Here is a 19580-nt window from a genome sequence, read left to right as displayed (position 1 = left end):
TCTTTTTAAAATTTATTTGTAGAAGTTCTTCATATATTCTGGATACAAGTACTTCATTGGACATAAAATTGCAAATATTTCCTGTTACTCTGTCATCTGCTTCTCACTCCTGTGATGGTGTGTTTTGATAAACACAAGTTCTTAGTTTTAATGTTGTCAAATATATAAATGTAGTGTGACTTTTCTGATATATTTTAAATTCATGGTTCTCTGTCAGCTCTTTTGTTATTGCTTATTTCTAAGGTTTCGGTTTTTTGTTTTGTTTCTGAGGATATTAATACTTTTTTCTTTTTTCTTTTTCTGAGACGGAGTCTTGCTCTGTCACCCAGGCTGACATGCAGTGGTGCAAGCTTGGCTCACTGCAACCTCTGCCTCCCAGGTTTAAGCGATTCTCCTGCCTCAGCCTCCTGAGTAGCTGGGATTACAGGCATGTACCACCACACCGAGCTAATTTTTCTATTTTTTTTTCTTGGTACAAGATTTTATTAAAGATCTTTACAGAGCAACATCCAGACTCCAGAATACAGCTGCCAAGGAGACCCTGTTATGCTGTAGGGACTGGCTGGGGCATGGCAGGCGGCTCTGGCTTCCCACCCTTCTGTTCTGAGATGGGAGTGGTAAGCAATATCTCATCTTTGGGTCCCACGATGCTCATGTGGTCAGGTAGGGGCTTCTTAGGGCCAATCTTACCAGTTGGGTTCCAGGGCAGCATGATCTTCACCTTGATGCCCAGCACACCCTGTCTGAACAATACTTGGCGCACAGCAGTGTCAACGTAGTAGTTAACAGGGTCTCCGCTGTGGATCATCAGGCCATCCACAAACTTCACGGATTTAGCCCTCTGTCCTCGGAGTTTCCCAGACACCACGACCTCACAGCCTTTGGCCCTGCTCTCCATGATAAACCGCAGCACACCATAGCAGGCCCTCCGCACAGCAAGCCCTCCTAGGAGTTTGTAATGCAGAGACTCTGCCTGGGCAATGGCACACAGACCTCTAGTGGCCACCTTTTCAGCATAAAGCTCTACACTGCCCTCTGGAAAGCCAAACCTCTTCTAAACTACAGCAGTCAGTTCCTGAATCCACCGGCCCTTCTCACTAAGAACATTCTGTGTTCTGGTGGCTAAGATAATGATTTCTGTCCTGGTTGGTGTAACTCGCACCTCAACTCCAGAGTAGTCATCTTCAGCCAGCTCCCGAGTAAGAAACTCATTCAGTTCAGCTTTGAAGATGCCATCAGCGGCAAACTTCCTCTTCTTGGAAATTTGCACAGCCATCTTCCCACCGCGCTCCGCCGAAAGGAAAGGCCTATTTTTTTTCTTTTTTAAGTAGAGATGGGGTTTCACCATGTTGCTCAGGCTGGTCTCGAACTCCTGACCTCGTGATCCGCACGCCTCGGCCTCCCAAAGTGCTGGGATTACGGGCCTGAGCCACTGCTCCCGTCCTGATATTAATGATTTTCTAAAGCTTTCTTTTTCCTACACAGCCTCTGTTTCTTCCCAGTCATCCTTTTCTGTTTACTTCTTCCCATCAATCACCTTAGTGGGTTTCTCCAAACGTCCTATGATTTTTGGCTCTCTGGTGATATTTAAGAGTTTTCTGTGCACGGCAACTTTCACACAGTATGGTAGGCTGAATGAATTGTCTCGTCAGAGGAATCCCTGTTTTCAATGTATATTTAGGTCGGTCCTCTTGGATTGTTTCCAATTCACCAAAGAATACACTTTCAGTTTCTTCCTGAAGGATAAAACACTGGCTTCCAAGTCTTGAGGTCCTTCTTGGAGAGGATGAGTGTCCCTAGTTCAAACCAGCTGGAGCCCTCCAATACAGATAAGTCTTGTTTTATCCTCTCCCTAGAATAAACCTCCAGTTTTCTATCAGAGAGGGGAGGGAGAAGTTTCTCACATGTGGGGAACAGTGGATAGGATCTGTTTGTGAAACTCCTTAAAGAGATCTGAAGCCAGCCTTCTGATTTATAGCCCACTCTTCTCCTTTTCTCCTGGAGGTCCATGGCGCTCACCATTTCTGAGCCGTTGGGGATTCTGGATTGTAAGTCAGACGCCTCTTGGACTTTCCCACTGCTGTCACAAAACTCAGCCTTCCAGGTTCTGCCGAGCCAGCTTCTACGCATCCTTCTGCTTTCTATCTTCAAAAAATTTTTTTGTTGTCTCTTTGTAAGTTTATATCTGTAAAAAGAAAAATCTCTTAACTATCATCTTACTAAGTTTTGGGGAAGGAGCCGACATAGATGAAGGCACTCAATCCACCATGTTTAACCGGAAGTCACTGCATTTAGCTCCCTAATCCATGTAGAATCTATTTTTGTGTGTGTCCAGTGTAGGGTAGTATAGATAATATACATGTTCTGAAGAGATATTCATTTGTTCCAAAACCATTTGTTGAGTTGTTCATTCTCTCTCTCCTCATTCAGAATGCTACCCTCCTTACCCAGACACTCCATTCTCGCTGTTCCTCTAGTGAGCCGGGTACTAGCCCATCCAGGAACAGGTCAGTGCTAGTTCCACACCTGGGTGTCCTTCTGCCAAATGTCTGCCTAGGATAGTCTCTGTCCTCCTTCAAGCCTTTGCATCAATGCCTCCTGACCAGAGAGGATCATGCACATCACATACTTAAAATTGCATGTTACCCCTATCACTCTCTTTCTTCCTCAAGGTTTTTTCCCCATAATATTTCTCCTCTCGAATTTCCTATGATGTTGACTCATCAGTTTTGGCTGATTGTCTTGCCCTGCCTCACTAGACTGTAACCTCTTTGATCCATGGATATGGACTGTTTTGGTTGTTATGCTATGCGCAATGCCTGTTGTTCATTAAACACATGTAGAATAAGTTAATAAACATGCTACATTTCCAAACAAACACAAACATGGCTGTTTTTGTACTTTCTACTCTGCACTACTTATCAATTTGTTTATTCCTGTAACAGTTCCACTCTGTTCCATTTTCAATAGTTTTATAATTCACCTCAATATTGACAGAACAAATTGCCATTCATTGTACCTTTTTTTTTTTTTTAAGACAGAGTTTCACTCTTGTCGCCCAGGCTGGAGTGCAGTGACGTGATCTCGGCTCACTGCAACCTCCACTTCCCAGGTTCAAGTGATTCTCCTGCCTCAGCCTCTTGAGTAGGTGAGATTACAGGCACCTGCCACCACACCTGGCTAAGTTTTGTATTTTGAATAGAGATTGGGTTTCACCGTGTTGGCTAGGCTGGTCTCGAACTCCTGACCTCAGGTGATTGACCCGCCTCAGCCTCCCAAAGTTCTGGATTGTAGGAGTGAACCACCACGCCTGGCCACTGTACCTCTTTTTCAAAATATTCTTGTCTATTATTGGGCCTTTTTTCTTTTTTCTCTTTTTTTTTTTTTTTTTTTTTTTTTTGAGAAAGAGTCTTGCTCTCTTGCCCAGGCTGGAGTGCAGTGGTGCAATCTCAGTTCACCACAATCTCTGCCTTCCGGGTTCAAGTGATTCTCCTGCCTCAGCCTCCTGAGTAGCTGGGCCTACAGGTGTGCACCACTATGCCTGGCTAATTTTTTGTATTTTTAGTAGAGGTGGGGTTTCACCATATGGGCCAGGCTGGTCTTGAACTGCTGACCTTGTGATCTGCTAGCCTTGGACTCCCAAAGTGCTGGGATTACAAGCATGAGCCACCGCACCGGGCCTCTTTCTATTTATTTATTTTTGGAGACAGAGTCTCACCATGTTGCCCAAAAATCATAAATGTGATTTTAGCTCCAGATTATTATTTATTCATTAATTAGAGCAATCAGCAATTACTTATCCTTAACTATATATGTTAATGTTTTTTCTACTTACTGCTGTTTCTTATATAGTTTCTCTTGGAATTTATTATTATTTTACTGAAGTACAGCCTCTTTAATTTTTCATGGAGGTTTGTAGGGGTCAAATTTTTTGAGTCCTCACATGTCTAAAAATGTGCTATATGCTTGAATGAATTTTGGCGAGGAATAGAAACCTAGTTTAAAAATCCTTTACTTTCAGAACTTTAAAGGTATTGCTATACGAGTTTTCTATTCACTTCTTATGTTTTTGTAAGTAATTTGTTATTTTCTCTCAGAAAGCGTTGAGGATTTTTTTCTCTTTAGTCTTGGCATTTTGGAAGTCTTACCATAAAATAGCTAAGGGCAAATCTGTTTCAGTCTGAAGGTTTGCAGCATTGTTCTTGTCTTAATTCATTGATTATTTTGTGCCTATCGTTCTCACAATTCTTATAATTTCTTCTACACCAGTAGGAAGGTCTGGAACTGTCATCTGTGATTTTTTATCATTACATTCTCAGTGTTTGGTCTTTAGTTGAGTGCTCAGATTCCCACTTTCCACACGTGATGACAGATTCAGCAGGTTGAGTGGGGGTGGGTGCAGAAGCCTGAGAAGTCCTCAATAAAGGAGGACTTGATAAATAAGTCCTTGATAAGGATGTTTTTCGAATCTTGTTTTAACCCAACCTCTCTCAACTTGATCATAGGGAAAAGTTTTAGATGTCTTCTAATATTTTGCACATCATTTCACAGAACTAGTATCGTATATGCAGCTGCTTTTTTTTTTTTTTTTTTTTTTTTTTTTGAGATGGAGTGTGACTATTCTCCTGCCTCAGCCTTCCAAGTAGCTGGGACTACAGGCACCTGCCACCATGCCCAGCTAAGTTTTTGTATTTTTAGTAAAGAAGGGGTTTCACCGTCTTAGCCAGGATGGTCTCGATCTCCTGACCTCGTGATCCCCCCACCTTGGCCTCCTAAAGTGCTGGGATTACAGGCATGAGCCACTGCGCCCGGCCATCCTATATGCAGCTTCTAAGAACTGGCACAGCATAACACTTATAGATTCTCAAATGCTTTTTATTTGATTAATTAACTTATTCATTTTGAGACAGGGTCTTGCTGTGCCACCCAGGCTGGAGTGCAATGGTGCAGCACTCCAGCTGCTGGTGGAGGTTGGCTCACAGCAACCTCTACCTCCCAGGTTCAAACAATTCTCCTGCCTCAGCCTCACGAGTAGTTGGGACCACAGGAACGCACCACCACACCAGGCTAATTTTTGTATTTTCAGCAGAGATGGGGTCTTGCCATTTTGGCCCAGACTTATCTCGAACTCCTGGCTTCAAGTGATTTGCCTCTCAAAGTGCTGGGATTACAGGCATAGTCACCGTGCCCAGCCTCAAATACTTTTTAAAAAGTGGTTCTCTCTGTCCATCAATGTATAATGTCTTTCAGAGAGGTAATAATTTAAAATAATTTGGCAATTTGTACTCTAGAATGAATAAATTAGAATAGACTAAGCATTTCAGCATATGGTAAACTACAAAATGAAAACTTGGCCAAGTAGTCAAACTCCTTCAAAACATCAACCTCAGATGTGTTCAGTAAAACTTAAAGGATGGTTAGGTCATTGTTCACTGGGAAACATGGAAAATTCCTCTTAAGAAAGCAAGTTATGTATGTCCTCATATCTTGGGCAGGATGAAGAGGACTTCCAAGTCAATTGGAAGTTAAAGTTTAAAGAAAACCAACGGTGGACATGTGGGGGTAAATTCCAGGCTATGAGGCTAGAGAGAGGCAAGATAGCCGGCCTGAGCCTGGAGATGTTTGATCTTAGTTTCTGTAAAGGAAGAAAGCACTTTCTTCTTTCATATATCACACTTTATTATTATTTCCAAACTGAAAGAAATTCACATTTGCTCCAGGGACATCAGACTGCCTCCCTAAATTGGCTTTCAGTTTTCTTATTTCAAATAAAATATTTTATTATTTAAAGTAACAATAAAACCCCAGGTTTTAAACTTTTATTCTTATTATAACCAGATGGGAGTTATAGAACTTTGTGATATACATCCGAGGCTGAACATTGGATATCTGGTTAGTCTCTTAGGTAGATTCCATAAATCTCCTGATTTTTCCCATGAGAAAAAAAAAATGTAGTGAAATAGATGAGACCTGGTTACATATTGTTACATCAGATTTTTTTTTTTTGGAGATGGAGTCTTGCTCTGTCGCCCAGGCTAGAGCGCAGTGGCACAATTGCAGCTCACTGCAAGCTCCGCTTCCCAGGTTCACGCCATTCTCCTGCCTCAGCCTCCCAAGTAGCAGGGACTACAGGTGCCCGCCACCATGCCCGGCTAATATTTTGTATTTTTAGTAGAGACGGGGTTTCACCGTGTTAGCCAGGATGGTCTGGATCTCCTAACCTCGTGATCTACCTGCCTCGGCCTCCCAAAGTGCTGGGATTACAGGCGTGAGCCACCACGCCCGGCCAATTCATTAAATTTCTTTATTTTAATTTTTTATTTTACATTCCTTGTATTGAAGTGATCTCACAAAGACTGTATAAGCAGATCACCATGGGATGAGGGGTTTCCACACAGATTGCCTGATTTTCTAAGAAAAACACTGTATTTTCCTCAACATGATTGGCAATAGCAAGATGGAGTTGTAATTCTGTGAAAGTAAATGTTCCTCAAAAAATTGTCAGCATCCACATTCTCTTGGAAATAACCATGTAAAAATACTGGGACTTTTACTTTTTAGGAGCCCCTGGATGGCTGAAGCCCCACAGCAAGCTCACAGGGGCTGTGTGGGGCTTGTCCAGGAGCCTCCAGTTTCTACCCACTGGTCCCTAGCGTGTAGGTGAGCTCAAGGCTCCTGCATCTGCCTTCCTGACACCTGTGTTAGCTTATTTTCCACCAGTGCTGGAAGCAGAACCGCCCATTGTTAATTTCCTTGAGTACCATAATAGTGCCATGCCTAGTTTTAGATAAGAAATTATTGAGTTTTTATATAACAGAGAAGCAAAAATAATGTGTATGATCAATTTCAATTCTGTTTTTTTTTTTTTTTTTTTTTTTTCCGTTAAGGAAACGGAAGCCCAAAGAGTTACAGAGGTTTTCTGTTTTCTGCTCGAGGGTCTTTTCCAAGAGGCCACTTAGCCCCATCAGATGGATCAATAATGACCTCAGCTATTCATCTCAGAGATAACTAATACTTTTTCCTTCGCCAAAATCGGAGTCAAAGGAGTTTCTTCTTAGAGCTCCCAATCACCTCTTTTTTCTTTCTTTTTTTAAATTAAATTAAATTAAATTAATTTTTTTTTTTTTTTTGAGACAGGGCCTCACTCTGTTGCCCAGGCTGGAGTGCAGTGGCTCAATCTCTGCTTACTGTAGCCTCCACCTCCCCGGTTCAAGTGATTCTCCTGCCTCAGCCTCCCGAGTAGCGGGGATTACAGGTGCCCACCACCATGTCCAGCTAATTTTTGTATTTTTACTGGAGACACAGTTTCACCATATTGGCCAGGCTAGTCTTGAACTCCTGACCTCAGGCAATCCACCCACCTTGGCCTCCCAAGGTGCTGGGATTATGGGCATGAGCCACCTCATCCGGCCCCAATCACCTCTTGAGGAATTATCACAGCATCCTCCTTTTCTTACCTTTTAAACTCCCTACAACATCACTAAAAATTATTACTCTATATTGTGTGCACTGGTTTTTTTCTTTTGCTTTATGAGGTTTAACAATACGTGCATTAAAGGAAAGATGGGGCTAAGAAGAAGTTTAAATTGCGTTTTCTTTGACTGGAAATAATAGCATTTTTTGTGGTAATGCTGTATTCGTATAATAAGAGTACTGATTGTTTTAGTGAAAGGATGATTTTTATCTCTCAAATTTGCGTGAGTGAATTATGATTTCATGATGACAGGTGGTTCACTAAACTAGAAGTGATTGCAGGATTTTTTTTTTTTTTTTTTTTTTTTTTTTTTTTGTTGAGACGAAGTCTCGCTCTGTTGGAGTGCAGTGGCCGGATCTTTCATGCAAGCTCTGCCTCCCGGGTTTACGCCACTCAGCCTCCCGAGTAGCTGGACTACAGGCGCCCGCCAAACTAGTTTTTTTTTGTATTTTTTAGTAGAGACGGGGTTTCACCGTGTTAGCCAGGATGGTCTCGATCTCCTATCCGCCCGTCTCGGCCTCCCAAAGTGCTGGGATTACAGGCTTGAGCCACCGCGCCCGGCCGATTGCAGGATATTTAATTATACAAACTATACTAGAGATTAAAACAACTAGTATTAACCCTACAATTAGAATGCTGTGTCCTATTACGAAAAACAGTCTAGCCTTTCATACCTATCAGGATGGCTAAAACCAGAACACTGTCAACACACAGCTGACAAGGATATGGCGCAACAAAAACTCCCATTCATTGCGTGTAGGAATGCAGAATGGTACAGCTACTTTGGAAGACAGTTTAGCAGTTTCTTACAAAACTAAACATTCTTTTACCATATGATCTAGCAATTGTACTTTTTGGTATTTACCCAAAGGAGTTGAAAACTTGTATCCACACAAGAAACAACACATGAATGTTTGTTGCAACTTTATTCACAATTGCCCCAAACTGTAAGCAACCAAGGTGTTCTTCAAAGGCAGATGGTTAAACAGTGCAATATCCAGGCAATGGAATATTATTCAGTGCAAAAAAAAAATGATCCGCCAAGCCATGAACAGACGTGGAGGAAGCTTAAATGCATTATACTAAGTAAAAGAAGCCCGTCGGAAAAGACCCAGACTGTATGATTCCAACTATATGACGTTCTGGAAAAGGCAAAACAGTGAAGATAGATCAATGATTGCCAGGAGTTCAGAGAAGGGAGGGATAAATAAACCGATTTTTAGGACAGCGGAACTTCTCTGTATGATACAGTAATAGTGGCTACATGCCATTTTATACTCGTCCAAACTCACAGAATGTACAAACCCAAGAGTGAACCTGAAGGTAAACTACTGAGTTCTTTACTCCAATTATTGCTAATATTTTTGAATCACAATCCCTGTAAGTTTCCTCTTTCTTTTAAAAAAATTTCTCCCCCTGATCTTTCTCTCATTCTTCCTCAGGTTTGGTTTTTCCCTTCTAACATTTGTTTGTTTGCTTAACTTAAAAAATTACTGGCTGCGTTCTAACTGAGCACAGTTTAACTTGACTACGTATTTAATTCAAGTCTTAACAAAATCTGCAAAAGAAAGGAGGAACATCAGATGTAAATACGATAAAGAATAAGCAAATGAATTATCCAAGTTGTTAGTCCTATGGGATAAAATTTTCTGTTCAAAAACTTTCTGTTGAAAACTGCTGAAGAGACACCAGGTTGTGTAAACAACTCTCAAGGCAATGTGGTGCCCAGGTTCTCAGAGTGGCTGTTCTTTTAACATAGGTTCCCTCCAGGGTAGTCCCTGACTCCTGTGTGACCAGCACACCACATCCAGTCTGTCCTAAGCCCCATGGCCTCTCCTTCAAGATCTGCGAGCCACTGAGCGCCTGCCCAACGTGCAGCTCCCACCGCACCCCAGCCGCCTCATCTCTCGCTGATGCCAGGAACTTCCCCACTGGGGTCCCTGCTTTTCTCACGTTGGGCCCCAGGGTCTGGTCTGTAGGCTACAGTCTGAGTGATTTTTTTTTTTCTTCCAGAGACAGAGACTCACTGTTTCACCCAGGCTGGAGTGCCATGGTGTGATCACAACTCACAGCAGCCTCGAACTCCTGGGCTCAAGTGCTCATCCTGCCTCAGCCTCCCGAGTAGCTGGGACGACAGGTGTGTGCTACCATGCCCAGATAATTTTTTATTTTTTGTAGAGACAGGGTGTCACTATGTTGTCCAGGAGGATGGTCTTGAACTCCTGGCCTCAAATGATCCCCCAGCTTTGGGCTCCCAAAGTGCTGGGATGATAGTCAAGAGCCACGGTGCCTGTCCCCTGAGTGATCTTCCAGTGCTGAGGCAAAGCATTTCATTCCTCATTGACCCTTCTCATGGTGTCCACGTCCTCTTCAATCCAGTTTCCTCCCTGTCAGGGCTCCAGCTAGAAATTTCTCCAGCCCTCTCCAGCTCTGAAACCTGGATGAATCTGAGTGCCCATTCACCTTTCCCACAGCAAACAGAGGGAATGGGCTTGAGGAAGAAGAGGCGAGAGAGTCCTGCTGAGTACAAGACAAGGTCGCCGCCATTGCCAGCTTGAAGAGCCCAGGATTGACAATGGTGTAGACATCCTCTGAGGAGTCGACAGCTCCATCCACTGCCCTGACAGAGTGGTTTCGTGGACGGCGTCTTGTTTTGCCTGCCCCCTTACCGTATCTCCTTCTCTGTAGGCATCCTGGGTTCCGTTCGGGGAATTCCTGTTGTTCACTGGGTAAAGGCTTGGTGGGGATGTAAATCAAAGTTCCCTGTGCTCCCTGTTCAGAAACCAGTGGGCCCTTCCTAGCAGAGCCTTTTTTTCATAGCCTTGGCCACATTCAAATGGTGGGCATTTGCTATAAAGGGGGCCAACTAGGCCCTCCGCTGGGATTTGTGCCTCCAGTGGAATAATGCAAATATGAGGAGTGAGTTGGGGGTTCATTCATTTCAAAATGGAGTGTGAAGAGGTGGCCAAGCTGTTCTTGCCGCCCTGGTTCCCATGGTTTCTGATCTCCATTCTTCAGCCTTCCGGGGAGTGTCTGGCATGCCCCTCATTCTTCCTTTAGTCCTCCCTTGGCTGGCATCAGTTTCTCTGCTTGTAAAGGAAGTAGGGGCAGTAGCAGGTGGGAGTGGCACCTGATGTGCCTGAGGGGCTCCAGGCATTACTGTGTGGACATCCCCTCCCTTACTGAAGCAGGAAGCCCATTCAGCACAGTGGGCTCCAGGGCTCCACCTTGTTTCAACTGAGTACAAATAAAGGAAAGGCAAGCAAGGAATCGAACTTGAAGTTTTAATGGGTCTGTTGAATGAAATCTGATAAACTTTCCCAGAGACCATTGTTACAAATAGCAAACACCTTGCTAAAGACACACCCTATGATTGTGTGAACTGCAAACCCGGATATGTGGGCTTGGCGGTCTCTGCTGGGAACATGTCTCTAGATGCGCCTTTGCTGTGCCGTATCTTCATGAACAGGATATGCGGGTGTCACCGTGCAGTCGAGGAGGCAGGCCATGCTCCCGCACCTGAAGGACCTTTGAAGTCTCCACCAACTTGAGAGCTTGAGGAGGGTCAGTAAACCCTGGCGGTGTCTATTTGCTCTCCGCTTTGAGTCCCACTTAGTACTAACTACCTGAAATACTTTTCTTCTAAACACCTGAGTCTAAGGCAGGAGGCCCCAGGAAGCTGCTGCCTTCAATTTGATGGATATGGACTGAACTTTTTTTTTTTTTTTTTTTTTTGTTGTTGTTGTTGTTGAGACAGAGTCTCCCTGTGTCGCCCAGGCTGGAGTGCAGGGGCCGGATCTCAGCTCACTGCAAGCTCCGCCTCCCGGGTTCACGCCATTCTCCTGCCTCAGCCTCCCGAGTAGCTGGGACTAAAGGCGTCCGCCACCTCGCCCGGCTAGTTTTTGTATTTTTTAGTAGAGACGGGGTTTCACCGTGTTAGCCAGGATGGTCTCGATCTCCTGACCTTGTGATCCGCCCGTCTCGGCCTCCCAAAGTGCTGGGATTACAGGCTTGAGCCACCGTGCCCGGCCATAGGACTGAACTTTAACACCAGGCCAAGGCGCTGGGGAGAGAGAAGACGGACTGCAAAAACACCGTGCCCCGGAAGCAAATGACTTTGAGAAAAACAGATTTTTCCTCAGTTTGGTCCTCCCTAAGAGCTACTTTGATAAAGTGGTTCAATGTCTTGCCGCTGGCTGCTGTCAGAGGATCAGCTTTGCAGCTGGTAGAACGTTTGGGTTACTCAGGTTGTGTGTGGGGTAGAGAAGCCCCTGGCTCGCTTCAGTGCCTCCCCCTTCGTGGCCTGCCATTCCCAGTTGAGGGCATTTGCCTCCTTCCCTTCACAGATTTGATATCCCTGCGCACGGGTAAGCACCTGCAACTCGTGTGTTAATGGGATTGGGCCCACTTTGATTTCAGTTCTGGGAAGGAGCCAGTGCGAGCCAGGAGGAGCCTGGAAAGGTCTCACACAGTGGAGGCGACCCCCGGGCCAGCCCCATGCAGCTGGCCTAGAGCCTGTCGCCTGAGACGCCTGCCCAGGCACCTGACTCCCTGGGCTGCTGCCTCCTGACTCAGAATCAGGAGCGCCACTGCTGGGTTCGGCTCTGCCACCTGCCAACTCCTTGAAAGTGGTAAATTGTTTCACCTCCCTGAACTTTCTCTCTTAGCTTCTTACCTGAAAAACAAGGAAACTGACTTCCATTTCCTCTGCTAAGTACTTTGCAAGGGTAGAGCTGCCATCGACCAAGCTGCCAACTATGCCCCAGTTTATATGCGCGCCTTAACCCCTGCCCCGCCCTGGTGGTACTATTAGTTGAATGAGTCCATTGGTTTAATTTAGATGATTTCTCTCCTTCTCCTTCTCCTTCTCCTTCTCCTTCTCCTTCTCCTTCTCCTTCTCCTTCTCCTTCTCCTCCTCCTCCTCCTCCTCCTCCCCCTCCCCCTCTTCCTCCCCCTCCTTCCTCTTTTTTTTCAGACAGAGTCTTTTTTTTCAGACAGAGTCTCGCTCTGTCACCCAGGCTGGAGTGCAGTGGCACAATCTCCGCTCACTGCAACCTCTGCCTCCTGGGTTCAAGCGATTCTCCTGCCTCAGCCTCCCGAGTAGCTGGGATTACAGGTGCCCACCACCATGCCCAGCTAATTTTTGTATTTTTAGTAGAGATGGGAATTTGCCCTGTTGGCCACGCTGGTCTTGAACTCCTGACCTCAGGTGATCCACCCGCCTAGGCCTCCCAAAGTGCTGGGAATACAGGCGTGAGCCACCGCACCCGGCCTAGATGATTTCTTCTAAAGTACCTTTCTCCTCCCAGACTCTGTGAGTGTCTTTAGTCGCAGGCTTTGTGCTTCTCAAGCAGGTAAAATGCTTATCATCCCGACTTTAAATGTCTTTTCTTCATCCCGAGCTATTTTCTCAGAAAAGCGGGGGGACTCCCTGGAGTTGAGTCAGGAGCTGTGCCGTGTTGGACGTCTCACAGTGGTGGGAGCAAACTGTCTCTGGAAAAGGAACAGACTTCATTTTCTAAACTAGACAGATACAGCAGTTGCAGTGTTTTTGCATAATAAATGCTAATCACCAACCAGGAAGGAGCCGGTGATTAAATATTCGGTTACAGCACTGGGTGCTTTGACTCCTCACCAGCCCCATCCCAGGGTGTGAAGACAAGAAGAAAAGCTAGCGCTGACACCTACTTGCAGCGGCCTTGACTCTATCCTTGTCTGGGTCGGGAGTGCTGGGTGAGAAGTGTCCTTGAGTTGGCCTTTGCTGGCAAAAAACAGACAAAACACATCGTCTTGGAAAAGTCTGTGTCAGTTTAACAAAATTTTATTTACTCTTTCCACGTTTAAGCTGTAGCCATAATGCCATGAACTGCGCTAATACGCACTGTTACAGCTTATCCTAGAATATGCAAATTAGTTCTTTGCTTATATGAAATTTAAAGCACAAAATTATGCCTTTCAAATTTTTCAGATCCTCAGCTTTCAGGTTTAAGGATGTTTACATGGCTTTTAATATGCTTAAATGTATTGCCATTTTAGACCACTGAAACCTGTGATAAAATCACTTTAAGGAAGTTGCTGGAAATATAATTCCTTGTTATTATTTAATAGTAACTTTTAATAAAAAATTTCACCTCACATTTCCACTTCTACTACCTGAGAGCTTTAGAATACATAAGAAATAGTTCTATCTGTAGCATGTACTTAATGGTACATTTTTAAGGAAAGACAGTGTTCAGAAAACTCTCCGTCACTCTCTAGTCAAAGCCTATACATAGAAAATTGATTGGCCATCAGGTTGGTCTATGACTTCCAGGTCATTAGGGAAGAGACCATCAATTACTGATGTTAAGTTGCATCATCCAAATATTGTCCTTTTATTGCTACACATACTCAAGATGCATCGATTTTTTAAAATTAATTAATTTTAAAATGTATCTATTGACCTTTCTTGGGGTCTATAGTTCTGTAAGTTTTAACACCTGTATAGGTTTTTATAACCACCACTACAATTAGGCTGCAAGAGAGCTCCATTGTATAAAAAGTAAACTCGGCCGGGCGCGGTGGCTCAAGCCTGTAATCCCAGCACTTTGGGAGGCCGAGACGGGCGGATCACAAGGTCAGGAGATCGAGACCATCCTGGCTAACACAGCGAAACCCCGTCTCTACTAAAAACACAAAAAATTAGCCGGGCGAGGTGGCGGCGCCTGTGGTCCCAGCTACTCGGGAGGCTGAGGCAGGAGAATGGCGGGAACCCGGGAGGCGGAGCTTGCAGTGAGCTGAGATCTGGCCACTGCACTCCAGCCTGGGCGACAGAGCGAGACTCCGTCTCAAAAAAAAAAAAAAAAAAAGTAAACTCTTGTATGTTACCCCTTTAAAATCAAACCCCTGGCAAGCACTAATCTCTTCCCCAGTCCTTGTGGTTTTGCCTTTTTTAGACCATCACAAACACACACAAATCATACAGAATGTAACCTCTTGAGGTCTGCTTCTTTCTCTCTGCAAGAGTAGGAATTTGTCTGTGTTGTTATGTGTATGAATACTTTGTTCTCATTTATTTCTGAGTAGTATTTCATCTGATGGATGTATCATAGTTTATTCACCTGTTGAAGGATAATTGGGTTGTTTCCAGTTCTTGATGGTTATAACTAAAGCTCCTATGACCATTTATGTAACAGTTTTTGTGCGTGATCAGACATTTTCATTTCTTTTGGGTAATGACCAAGGACTAGGATTGATGAGAACTCCAGGTTTAACTTTATAAAAACGGCCAAGCGGTTTTTCAGAGTGGCTGTATTATTTTGCAGTCTAACCAGCAGTGCATGAGAATTCTAGTTGTTCTGTATCCTCACTGGCATTTGGTATTGTTAGTTTTTTTTAAAGTTAGTCATTTTAACAATATGTTTTTTATTGTGTTAAAAAATGTTTCATTTAAATTAGCTGGGTGTGGTGACAAGCACTTGTGATCCTACCTACTTCAGAGGCTGAGGTGGGAGGATTGCTTGAGCCCAGGAGTTTGAGGCTGCAGTGAGCTATGATCACACCACTGCACTCTAGCCTGGCCAACAGGGTGAGACCCTATCTAAAAAATTTTGTTTTTAATTTTATTGAGATAAAATTGACATACAATAAAGTGAGCATATTTAAAGTGTAGAGTTTGAAAAGTTTTGGTATGCATAAACACCTGTGAAGCCATCATGAACGTAAAGAAAAATGAGCATATTTATCATGCTGTAAAGGTTGCCTGTGCCCATTTGGAATCCTTCATGCCACCATGATATCACCTTCCTCAGGCAACAAATGATCTGCTTTCTGTCACTGTAGATTAGTTTGTATTATCTAGACTTTTATAAATGAAATTATATGATATATACTCTTGTGTAATATAGTTGTATCAAAGATGGCCTTGCCTAATATGGTCATACCACATGTTTGGTTAAATTGATACTTCCTATTTACCTTTCTTTTTTTTTTTTTTTGAGACGGAGTCTCACTCTGTCACCCAGGCTGGAGTGCAGTGGCGTGATCTCGGCTCACTGCAAGCTCCGCCTCCTGGGTTCACGCCATTCTCCTGCCTCAGCCTCCTGAGTAGCTGGGACTACAGGTGCCCGCCACCGCGCCCAGCTAATTTTTTGTATTTTTAGTAGAGACGGGGTTTCACCGTGTTAGCCAGGATGGTCTTGATCTCCTGACCTCGTGATCTGCCCGCCTTGGCCTCCCAAAGTGCTGGGATTACAGGCCTGGGCCACCGTCCCCGACCCCTATTTACATTTCTTTATGTTTGTGTAGCTGTCATTCAATGCAGAGCCAAATTATGACTGTGATTATTATTATTATTATCATCATTATTATTATTATTTTGAGACAGAGTCTTGCTCTGTAGCCCAGACTGGAGTGCAGTGGTGCAATCTCAGCTCACTGCAACCTCCATCTCCCGGGTTCAAGCAGTTCTCCTGCCTCAGCCTCCTGAGTAGCTAGCACCATAGGCATGCACCACCATACCAGGCTAATTTTTGTATTTTTAGTAGAGAAGGGGTTTCACCGTGTTAGCTAAGCTGGTCTCGAACTCCTGACCTCAAATGATCCACCCACCTCGGCCTCCCAAAGTGTTTGGATTACAGGCGTGAGCTGCCACGCCCAGTCATGACTGTGATTATTAACCATTATTTGTTAAATTGTTGGGCGCAGAGCTAGTATTTGTGTTTCTATTATTTACAGAATTTTTTATGAATGTATAGATATATTTTTTCTCAAATAATCCCATATATTGAGATAATCCCATATAAACCTCTTAATACTATTTTCCCATAGGTAAACATTTTATGATGATACCTACAGTTAACAATTTAACTATAGTTAAACATGTATAGTAAACATTTCAATTTTTGGTTTGCTTCACATCTTGAATTGCTTTATTTTCTTGCTGTATCTGTCACTTGAGATTTTTTTCACTGTTCTATGTTGAAACCCCTGTTTCTGGCCACTTAAGTGCCTTTCTCCACTTTCTTAGTTTAGTTATTTGTTTTGGTATGTCCTTTATTAGCTTCTTGAGGAAGAAATGAAATTACCCATGGCCCTTTATACCTAAAAATGTCTTTATTCTAGCCTTATGTGTAATTGATAATTCGGCTAGATATAGCTCAAGCCTGTAATCCCAGCACTTTGGGAGGCCGAGACGGGTGGATCACGAGGTCAGGAGATCGAGACCATCCTTGCTAACACGGTGAAACCCCGTCTCCACTAAAAAATACAAAAAACTAGCCGGGCGAAGTGGCGGGCGCCTGTAGTCCCAGCTATCGGGAGGCTGAGAATTGAAACAATAAGTGAGCTTTTCCCTCAGTTAACAATAATTTTCCCTCAGAAATCCAAATTTATTTCTCTCTTGTTTTTTAGTATGCAATATTCCTATTGAGAATGTGATAACGTTTTGATTTTAGGTGATTTGTATATGACGTGGAAATGTCACAAGGATACTCTTTGGTAGGGGAATGCCTCCTTCGTTGTGCTAGAGCTTCAGTGGGGGTCTTTCAATCCAATATGTATCCTTAAGTTACAGGACTGTTTCTTGAATTTCTTTTTTATACTCTATTTTTTCTATAATTCCTATTACTTGTATATTGGACCACCAAGATTGATCTTTAATTTTTTAAAAAAAATTTTAAATCTTGTTTTTGGGATATGTCTTGATTTACTTTATCTTCAACTATTTCTACTGATTTTTAAAAATTTCTTCTATTATATATATTTTTTCTGCTAGTTCTTTTAGAAATAGTACATGTTCCTTGTTTTCAGGGATACGATATTTTCTGTATTGAAAAATGTTTAATCACAGATTTTTTTTCCCACAAAATCTTCTGCTTCCTGCACTGTCTCTAGTTCTCTTTCATGATGTTTGTTTTCGTCTCTGTATTTCATGATGAAGGCTTTTCTCTAGTTCTCCTTGGTCCTCCCTACATATTTAAGTGTAAAATACAGAAAAGGATTACCAGAGGTGTCAGATAAGAGGGGGAGTCAGAGTGGAAACAATATTCTTTACAAGTTGCAGTTCAAATATCTTTATTTTTGCAAAACTTACAAAAACATTATGTCCCATTGTTGATTTATAGCTCTATAATTATTTACAGTTATTTAGTGAGATTTTGGTGGCAGAGGAAATAAATATGGTAATCATTTTGTACACCCCTCCTGAATAATAATTTGACTGGGAATCAAATTTTTTTTTTTTTTTTTAAGAGAGACATGGTCTCACTCTGTTGCCTGGGCTGCAGTGCAGTGGCACAATCCTCCCACCTCAGCCTCCTGAGTAGCTGGGATAACGGGCTCACACCACCACGCCTAATTCTTTTTTTTTTTTTTTTTTTGTAGAGATGAGGTCTCACTATGTTGCCCAGCCTGGCTTGAACTCCTGGACTCAAGCAATCCTCTCACTTCAGGCTCCAAAAGTGCTAGGATTACAGGTATGAGCCACCATGCCCAGCCAGAATTCTTGAGTCAGTTACTCTATCTCAATATTGTGAACTTACTACTCCTATGTGCTCTTACATTGATTGTATCTGGTGAGAAATCTGTTTATCGTTCATAGTTCATAGTTAATCCTTTATTTATGCACCACTTTTTTTTTTTTTTCCTGTGATAGCTTTCCAGATTTTTCTTTAAAGTTCTGAAGTTTTACTATGATGGGGCTAGGTAGGAATTTGCTACAACAATTATTATTTATTTAACATTAGGTACAATTTTTCAATGAAAAAACTCATGTCTTTCAATTTAGGAAAATCTCCTCTGTCGCCCAGGCTGGAGTGCAGTGGCACGGTCTCGGCTCACTGCAACCTCTGCCTCCTGGGTTCAAGCAATTCTCCTGCCTCAGCCTCCCGAGTAGCTGGGACTACAGGCACGTGCCGCCACACCTGGCTAATTTTTTGTATTTTTAGTAGAGACGGGGTTTCACCATGTTGGCCAGGATGGTTTCCATCTCCTGATCTCGTGATCCAGCTGCCTCAGCCTCTCAAAGTGCTGGGATTACAGGCGTGAGCCACTGCATCTGGCCTAATTATTACATTTTTAATATTCATTTTTTTTACTCTTTCAGACATTTCTTTTTTTCTTTTGAGACTGCTGCTGTGTCGCCAGGCTGGAGTGCAGTGGCACCATCTCGGCTCACTACAACCTCCACCTCCCAGGTTCAAGCAATTCTCCTGCCTCAGCTTCCCAAGTAGCTGGGACTACAGGCACGTGCCACCACGTCCAGCTAAATTTTATCCCAGCTAAAATACTAAAATTTTGTATTTTTAGTAGAGACAGGGTTTCACCATGTTGACATCTCTTTAAATTTATATCATGTCTCTTCACTATTTTTTTTTCTAATTTCCATCTCTGCTCTGTACTAGGAGACTTTCTCAGTTTTCTTTTTAAATTTGCTAATTATTTTGCTCCTGGATTTGTCCTCTAGATTTTAAATTATCAAGAGATCTGTTTTTGTTTTTGTTTTTTTTTTCTTCTCTGAGATGGAATTTCACTCTTGTTGCCCAGGCTGGAGTGCAATGGCGTGATCTTGGCTCACTCCAACCTCCGCCTCCTGGGTTCAAGTGATTCTCCTGCCTCAGTCTCCTGAGTAGCTGGGATTACAGGCACGTGCCACCATGCCCAGCTAATGTTTGTATTTTTAGTAGAGACGGGGTTTCACCATGTTAGCCAGGCTGGTCTCAAACTCCTGACCCCAAGTGATCTGCCTGCCTCAGCCTTCCAAAGTGCTGGGATTACAGATGTGAGCCACCACTCCCGGCCACAGATCTGATTTTTAAAAAATACTCATCTGTTCCCTTGCCATAATGGCATTTTAAAATTTCGAATGTTCTTGTTCCACAAATGTCATTCTCTACTTTATCAGTTTGAGGATTCAATATTTTTATCAGGTCGCTTTAGAATTCCTACGGTAAGATTTTGCATGGGGTGTGTGTTTGAGTGTGCAACTGTGATCAGTGTGAATTACATGCCTACAATTATACCGTCTGTACGCAGCAGACCCGGGTTTTACTATTGTCACGACACTAGACATTCTCTTATGTTTTTTGCAATTCTTACATGTGAGTTTATCTTCTGTGGGAATTTTACC

General features: G+C 43.2%; 1 pseudogene across 1 annotated transcript; it reads right to left on the bottom strand.

The window, feature by feature from the left end:
* Positions 1-450: 450 nt before the first annotated feature.
* On the bottom strand, positions 451-1302 carry LOC126937664 (40S ribosomal protein S3-like; annotated as a pseudogene). The gene has a single exon (XR_007719806.1). The product of XR_007719806.1 is annotated as a 40S ribosomal protein S3-like (transcript).
* Between the last annotated feature and the right edge of the window lie 18278 nt (positions 1303-19580).

This window comes from Macaca thibetana, chromosome 15, assembly GCF_024542745.1.
Source record: "Macaca thibetana thibetana isolate TM-01 chromosome 15, ASM2454274v1, whole genome shotgun sequence".
NCBI lineage: Eukaryota > Metazoa > Chordata > Mammalia > Primates > Cercopithecidae > Macaca > Macaca thibetana.
Note: the sequence above shows the minus strand (reverse complement) of the source record. Positions and strands in the feature narration are given on the sequence as shown.